Genomic DNA, 8,896 nt, shown 5'->3' with positions numbered 1-8,896 from the left:
GAAAAATTATTGTGAAAAAATAGTTGCAGAACTTCGCTCATCAAAAGAAAGATGTTTTGAAAAATCTGTGGAGTGCGTAAAAAAGATAAAGACTAGCTTCGCCAACGTGGCCGCGTACTCGAACGAAGACAACTTCATACTGGCGATCCTGAGGGCGTAATCGAGTGGATTAGCGGTGAAGCCGAAGCTTTTGAAGAGATTCTGAGTGACCGTGGGGACGTTTGTGCATTCTCTGGTGCGAGGGGAGTTGCGGCCATTCTGGAAAAGGCAGGTTGCGAACATGTTAAAACCTTGGCTCAGGCCGAAGCTGCCTTCTCCATCGACGATACGAAGGACACCTCGGCCGAAGCAAGCTCAATAGGTGAAAAATTTTTCACTGACATCTGGGAAAATGGTGGCCGAGGGATGGCCCATGAAATAATAAAGAAAAGCGAAAAAGATACTCATGACGCTCGAGAAGCAGCGAAAGCAGCTGAAAAAGCTGCGGAACTCGAAAGACGGATAGGTATTACTTAATGGCTTTTAACTTTGTTGTTTATTTTTGTGACTTTGAACTAATTTATGTCTTCTACCGCAGCTGAACTATCTCCTCCCCCAGAGCCATTCAATCCACTGGCCGACCCAGAGACAAAGAAGGCAATAGAAATTATTAATATGGTCGAAGCTATTGTAGACGAAGTTGTTACCAAGCTACTTAACAAAATTGCTGAAAAAGTTCTGAAGGAAGAATAGCAGCTATTGTAAAAACATTTCTAAGATATTAATGTAATACTAGGTGAGTGCCCGTGCGGTGCCACGAATGTTAAAAATTAGTATAAAGCATAAATACAAAACGACAAACATTACTATGATATACAAAACCACGAGGCAAGATACCATCATAACACTAAGCTAGCAGCTAGCGGTGGTGTTCGGCAAACTGCCGTCGAATTCAATTTCACAGATTTAGGGAAACATGTTCACAGGTTCATATTAACATCTTCATCATTTGCAAAGGGCTGTCAATCTCAGTTTTCAGACATACGAACGCTTGAGCATGTTATCACGTGGGTTTCAGAAGTTGCAACTACTTCACCTTGCAAATTTGCCTTGGACTGCTAGGAGGTCCTATGATTGCTCCATCCTGGCTAGCAGGACCTGTGACTGCAGCCCCTTAGCTCCTGTGGCTACTCCAACATGGCAAATTTGCCTTGGACTGCTCTCCCCTAGCAACCATACTCCGGTATCGGGACTGCGAGAGCGACGACGAATGACGACGTGGAGGCAGTGTGCACAGGATAGGAATGACAATCATGTCTCCTGCCATAGTGACAACAAAACAGTTCAAGCAGCGACTGGGATTTGAGATAATATTATATGCACACTTTCATCAAATGAATAACCTGCTTCAACTCCAGTTCACATACCAATGTTGGTGAAAATTACCTGCTTCAACTCCAACTCCCATACCAATGTGTGGCACATTCATGCGCACAACCTCCAGTAAACCATGCACCAGTAAGTGCATTGCAGAGACCCTTGACAAAGTGGTCTTGGAGCTTCTCCTAGTCATATGTCTGGATTCGATCCAATCACGTTGAAGTATCTAATTTATAAAGAGCGGGAAACATGTTAGAACTATTCCATGGGTTACAATTTAATATAGGTTATTGAAAACAAACCTTAGATCATGACAGCCATGTCTGGTTGCTCCTTTGATTTTGTAAAATCTAGGATGATGTCCACTGTCATTTTCTTTGCCTTGCCATATGGGTTGATAGGATTCTATGGTGGTTTAGAAAAATAATTAGAATCATGATAGCATCTATAAAATTAAGGAAAGTAAAAGCTCATGCATTTAGAGGATAACCTGGGCATTCCATGGATACTCACCAAAATTATACGATCATGATACTCATTAATCTTGATATGAGATTACACATAGTAGAGAACCTGAGATAAAATACCTCTATTTTTAGTTGGTACAAGACAACTCAGTAGAAAGAAGCACAAGGCTACAAAATAAGATAAAGTTAGTTGAATAAGATCATTATTTAGGTCACTAACTGATTGTGTACTACAATAAAAGCTTATATCAACCTCTCAAAGATAAAAGAGTTTCATGATTGTGTACTACAGTAAAAGCTTATATCAACCTCACAAACAATGCATGGGGACCTTCAAGAACCCTGCAACCACGGCGTAATCGGATGATTAGTCGTAAAGAAGAAACACAGGCTCTGCATTTGTGCTCGTGCTAGCCCAATCGTTCAGTTGAAGTGAATTGCTGCGGAACAGAGATGTTACTTGTAGCATCGTCTTTCTGTAATGAACAGAAGCTATATCCTCTCCCAGAACTGATTCCCTGGTAGACTGTTAATGGCCATGTAGGCAAAGTAACCCTAGAGGACCGATGTGGGTATCATCCTGATGACTGGCATAGCTCCAACACACCCACCAACCAGTATGGACTGCAGCAGATTGCTCAGTCTCTATTCGTTCACTCGAACAGGCAAGTGGGCTTCTATATGTTTGCGAGGGTCAAATTCTCTAGCCAATCTCCCTTCTTCGTTGCCTTCTTGCAGAACAACATCCTTGAAGTTCTTCAACTCCCTTTCAACAGAATCAGTCTGAAAAGACAACGTGTTGAGCATTACCATTATTTTACTGGTAAGTTTTCCATAAAGAATAACATGGACAACATTTAGGTGGTAGTTAGGTACGGGAAAAAAATTAAGGAGAGCCCATATCTAATTGGCAAACGCAAATTGCTGTAAGATTCAAAAGCTTTGTTTTTTGTTGGCACATATAAATAAGTCAAAAGGCTCACATTCTCTTCGCTATCCATTTTGATGAAAACTTCTTCCATCTTGCCATATATTTCCAAACTGGTAGCACTTCCTCCTATGCTCTCCTTGGCAGTATCAACCATCTTTTTGCTTAGAAACTGAACTTAAGAGATGGAAATGTATGAGGAAAGATGATTAGGTTAGCAAACCACATGAATCGATTTGAATTTCACCAACCTGCCTCTTAATGACAGCAAGACTTTTTGTGTGCATGGGAGACTGAGGAAGCACTCCATTAGATGGAGGGATACCAAGCAAACCGCAGAGCAGGACCTGACATTTAATACTGTGAGAAAAGAAACTAACTAAACAGCCATAATATCTGAACTAAAAACGCAGACCAAGCGTCTGTATCATTTCTATACTATAGTTGGAAGACAAACAAATTGTCACACTTGGTCTGACGAATGTGATTGAGATCCCAAGAAACTAAGGTTAAACTTACAACCAAATGTACACTCTAAATAAACAATTTGTATGACAGACTCATGTGCCACATACCACGAATCCAAGGACCAAAATGTTATAGTGGTAGGCAGAAGGCTTCTTCAAATTATACTCTTTTTGTTGTGCCAACTGTGAATCTACGTTGTGATCAAAGAAGTAAAGTCCAGCGACCATAAAAGCAGGCAGAATGGCTCCAAATATATATGCTGGAGAGACAGAAAACAAATCCTGGCAGTAAACAGAAGAGGAAGCATTCAGAATCATGACATGCAGGAAATCTCTATGAATATTTGCGCTTCAACAACAAATAATATTGCAACATGGAATAATAAACAAGCGACTTATTACCAACTAAAAATAGCATAGCCTACAGTTGAGAAAACAAATTCTGGCAACTAAAAATAGCTTCAATTACAACAACTGTAAGATCAAAGACAAAAATAAGAAAGATGACACCATGAGAAAAGGAAATAGAACTGCAAGAAAAACTTTATGTGAGATACCCGAAATATTGCAGAGTGATTAGAATGAACTAAATCTTTGCAAATGCTATGTCTTGACCCGCTTCAATTACAACAACTGTAGGCTAGTAGGACAAAAATATGAAGTTACCAAGACAGCTATGTTTGACAAAAATAAAAAGATAATGGTGCTGCACTCTAAAAAACAGGAACTTGGTTCTCAGATAGACAAACTATGTTATTGTGCAGGCAACAGTTATAAACACCAATCAAGAATAGTGCAATCAGTCTCAGAAGCAAACTTATTGATCTGAGCAAACAAACATGATTGGGATACAATCTATTTTCTCAAAAATGATGGTATAGTCCATCGCAGATTCGCAGTAGAATCTTTAGATACACCAATCTATTGTATAAGAATATACTGTGTATCTTTACGTATATCAGTTCCTAGGAAGATGGAACAATGACTTGACAGTGAAATACTGATGAAGACTTTGTGCACAATGTCAATGATATTTGTGTTTTTACCCTTGAGGGTAAGTGTCAATGGTACTCCGTGGAGTATTTGGAAAGAAAGTAATCATCATCTCTTTGAAGGCAAATCTCTATCAGCCCAGAAAGAATGGGGGTTGTTTCGCCCAGATCCAAGCTGCTATGTTTGACAAAAATAAAAAGATACTGGTATTGCACTCTAAAAAATAGGAACTTGGTTCTCAGTTATACAAACTATGGTACTTTGCATGCAACAGTTCTAAACACCAAGAAAGAATAGTGCAATCAGTCTCAAAAGCAAACTGAAATATTGCCTCGCAGTTCATATTCAGAAGCACATGATATTTGCAAAAAGTTTATTTCTTGGTTGGTTCAAAACAAAGTAGTGGGCATCCATGAACCAAAGCAAAATAACAACAACATGTCCAACACTTTATAGTAGAAGAATCATATCAAAATCAACCTATTGAAAGGAGATGACTTCGGAGCAGAATTGTGTGCGCTCGACCTTGTCGCATTTGATGGACCTGGAGACGGCAACGACCTTGATCCTGCTGGGAAGCATGACATGGACTCTATACAAATTAATATAATGATGTGGTTCATAAGAATTTAATTATGGACTAAACAAATTAATATCACGATGTGGACTATATAATTGAAACACTCGACTATGATTTCATCAGTTAACTGGTTACAACTTATTCCCTTCTCTATGGGCAGATTTTATCCTCATTCTTGACCATATAAGTTGATAATTATGTATGGTATGTTCCACCTTGTTGGGTTAATCTGTTTTCTCATTGCAAAAGAAAATAATGAGACTAAAATGGAGGGACTAATCTTTAGTCCCTGGAACCAAACAGACCATTAGCAGTTTTGTAAGTATTTGCAAACAGATAAAATGTTAATAGGCTTACAGAACCCGGCTCCCCTAAAAATGGCATAGACAAGCTGATAATAGTAAATGATGAATGATCACTTAGCAATTAATAGAAGACCGAGGCCAACTGCCCAGCTCAAAGTTACAACACTTGATAAATATAATGATTTCCCAGCACTGAGTCCCCCTCAAATCACCCAGGCACACGCGCATTGCCATCACACCAGGAAGGAAAGTGGAGTGGAGTGGACTGGACTGACCTCTCCTTGCCATCCTGAAGCGACATCATCTGCGACATGTAGTGGTTCTCGATGTACTGCTTCACCGCCGCCACCTTCTGCTTGGTGGCGCTAGACAACGCCTCCTCCCCCGCCGCGGCAGCCATCCTCGTGAAGCCGCCGGCGCCACCGTCTGCATGGACGCCACCGAGGACGAGCTCTTCCGCCTCACCACCAAGGAGGGGAAGCTCACCGTGGAGCGCGAGAAGGTGAAGATCGAGATGCAACCCTTCTCCCCCGTGGTGCAGTTCGAGCAGGACCCCGTGTAGATCCTGGACGCGCTGCTCCCGCTCTACCTCAACAGCCAGCTCCTCCGTGTCCCGCAGGAGTCGCTCGCTAGCGAGCTCGCCGCCCGGATGAGCGCCATGAGCAGCGCCACCGACAATGCCATCGAGCTCCACAATGCACGTTAGGTAAATACCTGGCATGGAAAATGGATTGAAGGCCTCGAAAAAAACAAGATTATTATATACTTCCAGAATACAAAAGACCAATTATATTTCTCTAGAAGCACCATGAGCAATTATATACCTTCAGAGAAATATTGAGGGAATGATGGAGATGGTCTCACGGCCGGAAATAAGGTGGGCTGGTTCTCAGTGTAAAAATCACGAGACACCGCTCGGGCCTTACTGGACTGAAAGGGAAAACATCCCTGAGGGTGATGAAAAGACCCAAATCTAGTCCCAGATGACAGTTATTGTTGTCTTCAACCTCTGGTCGCATCTTCAGATGGCGATTACTTCAAAAAGAATATTGCAAACTTCATGGAGAGAGTCAGGGGCTCCAAGATTTCGACAGACGTAGGGGGAAGGGTAGAGCCTTCGCTGACTCACAGCTAGATCCGACTCTGTTTTTGGGTTTTAGATCTTCCATCAACATGCTACCAACAGTTCATACTGAAATCATTCTCACATCCAGACAGAGTATAAGAGCAATGAAAACCAAGGATCTATTCATGCTAATGTAAGAACTAACAAGTCATCGTTCCTTGGTATTAAGACATTTGGTTCATTAAGGTGGATTCAACTCTGAAGTCTGAACAAAAGAGCAGGAACGCAGCTAAGCTCAATGAGTTGGAAGGAAGCAAAAGCGGAAATAACTAAGGAGTACTTAAAGAACTGATCATGAGTCTCTGACCATCAGAAAGATGCACTACCCTCGATCAGTTTCAACGATGCAGAAAAAGAAATGACGAAAGAATCCTAGAAGAACATTACCACGACCTGTCCCAGTTCGAGATCGTCGCGCACAGGACGTGCCGTGTCAACACCGTCCCATCCAGGCTTGATCGTGCCTACTGCGACGACGGCGCCTCCGGTATTATCTCATCGTCCGCTGGAAGCGGCAACCGACAACAACTCCTCCATGTACGGCTCCATCGTCGACGTCCGCGACAACTACACTAGCGGTGGCGCCGATGCTGAATTGCTGATGACGACGCTTCCGCTAGTTTCTGGTTGTGCTCCCAATGCAACAGCGCCCGTCGCTCCCAGCACTGACATCCCTGCAGCTGGGTTGCATCGCGTCCCGCTGACTCCTGGGCCATGGAGGCAGACCCAACCCCATCTTGGTCCACGCGTCACTGACCCGTACACGTGCGGACGTGGGGACGACGGCTGGACGCATTTTCCACCTAAAACCAGGACCAGCACGGCCGCTCGGCAGTGGCGGGGAGGAAACCAGGAAATCTCCATCTGGCCATCTCCCGCCCCCCTGCTCACGCATGCTCCTCACCATCTTTAGCCTGGGTCCCACCTCCCGTGCCCTCCTCTGGGCCGCTCCTCCCAGCTTCCTCGTTCCACCGACCAGATCCACCCTACTCAGGCCAGCAATGTCGGCGCTACCGCTGACGTCGGGGGAGCCGTTCCGTGTGTTCGTGGGGTACACCCGCGGGAGCACGAGGCGTACGAGGTGGGCCGCCACAGCCTGCGTCCTCTCTCGTGGATCCCGCTGGACGTGCGCCCCATCCGACAGGATGCGTGATTTGGGAAATACCTTCCCTGGCGTGGAGGTTATTTGGGAAGGACTGACCTGTCGCGACTGCCATGAAGGGGAGCGGGGCACGACTGCCATGGATGGAAGTGTGAGCTTGCGACCTGGCGCGATTTGTGGGCGATTCGTGGCGGATCCATCTCGCGCCAGGGAAGGGGGAGCGGGGCGCGCGGGCGGCGTCAACAGGCAGAACACGGTGCACGACTGTGGACGCCTACAATAAGGGCTTATAGAGTAGTAAAGATTTGCTGAACTAAGTCTGTAATATTCGATGTTTGTATCTTTGAATGTAATATGTAAATTGTTTGTAATTCAGTTCTTTACGATGCATGAAACTTTATGTATATACCGTTTTTGAGCCTTCGGCTAAAAAAACACCTTCCCTTCTTTTCATGCTTCGTGAAGAAAAACTTTTATGTCCCGTGGGAATATTCATACTTCGTAAAGAACATCCAAGCGTCGTAAAAACATTAATGCTTCGTAAACAATAGATTTCTTCCTCCACATCAGAGCTGATGAAGCTGTACTTATTCGAAGCATTCTCTGAAGATCAACATTGTATCCCCTTCTTGTGCCATTGATGCAATATGATGTATGATGTTATGTTATGCGAAATGATGTGATGATGTTATGTTATGCGTAATGATGTTTATGCCGAAGACACACACTCACACCCCCATAGTGGAATACACAATCTCTTTGCCGCTTATTTTTTGGCTTCACCGCTTATTTTTCGGTGTATCAGCGCTGACTTTTCGCTGTAAGTTCTGCATTCCCTTAGGAACGTCTTTTGAACTTCTTCGCCTTCTATTTCGGTGGTATTCGCGTTGACTTTTCACGCTTCGCCTTATATTTCGGCGGTATTTGGCTCTGCATTCCCTTTGGAACGACTTTTGAGCAGAAAACTTACACTGCGCTCCCTTAGGAACGACTTTTTGTAGCTTCGGCAAACTTACGCTGCGTTCCTTAGGAACGACTTTTTGTAGCTTCGGTGATACTTGCAATGTGATTTTTAGCCCTGCATTCCCTTAGGAACGACTTTTGAGCTTCAACAATTTTTGGACTTCGTGAGTCTGTGGAGAAGATATATTCCAATACGACAAGAACAAAGCTATTACAAGAAATTGAAAATGGCAAGAAAACTATGTTTACAATAATTGTTCCTTATTAAAAAGAAAATGACAATGAATGTAAAAACTGTTTCAGGGGTAGGATATCTCTCAATAGATATGTTTCGATTCATGCACAGTACTGTTGACTGTGCGAGCTTCGGACTCCTCCCTGAAATCTCGCTGCTGATGGGTCTGTTGGGTCCCTTCTGGCTGCTGGCCTTGTGAATATGCAGGTTGTTGTGGTGGCGGAGGTGGAGGCTGTGGCCAAGATGTCTGTGGCTGGCTAGCCGAAGCAACAGAAGCTGTAGGATGGTTACCCACATACTCTGGTATGTAGGGTGAGTGATACGAAGCAGTGTGCATGACCTGCTTCGGCTGGTTCTGCTGAGCTGCGGCT

At 43.8% G+C, this 8,896-nt stretch overlaps 1 pseudogene; it reads left to right on the top strand.

The window, feature by feature from the left end:
* The first annotated feature begins 207 nt into the window (after positions 1–207).
* LOC103644882 (ATP synthase subunit gamma, chloroplastic-like) lies at positions 208–5,805 on the top strand (annotated as a pseudogene).
* The last annotated feature ends 3,091 nt before the right edge of the window (positions 5,806–8,896 follow it).

Source organism: Zea mays, chromosome 1, assembly GCF_902167145.1.
Source record: "Zea mays cultivar B73 chromosome 1, Zm-B73-REFERENCE-NAM-5.0, whole genome shotgun sequence".
In the NCBI taxonomy this organism is placed as follows: domain Eukaryota; kingdom Viridiplantae; phylum Streptophyta; class Magnoliopsida; order Poales; family Poaceae; genus Zea; species Zea mays.
The sequence above is the reverse complement of the archived record's forward strand: the minus strand, read 5'-3'. Positions and strand labels throughout refer to the sequence as shown.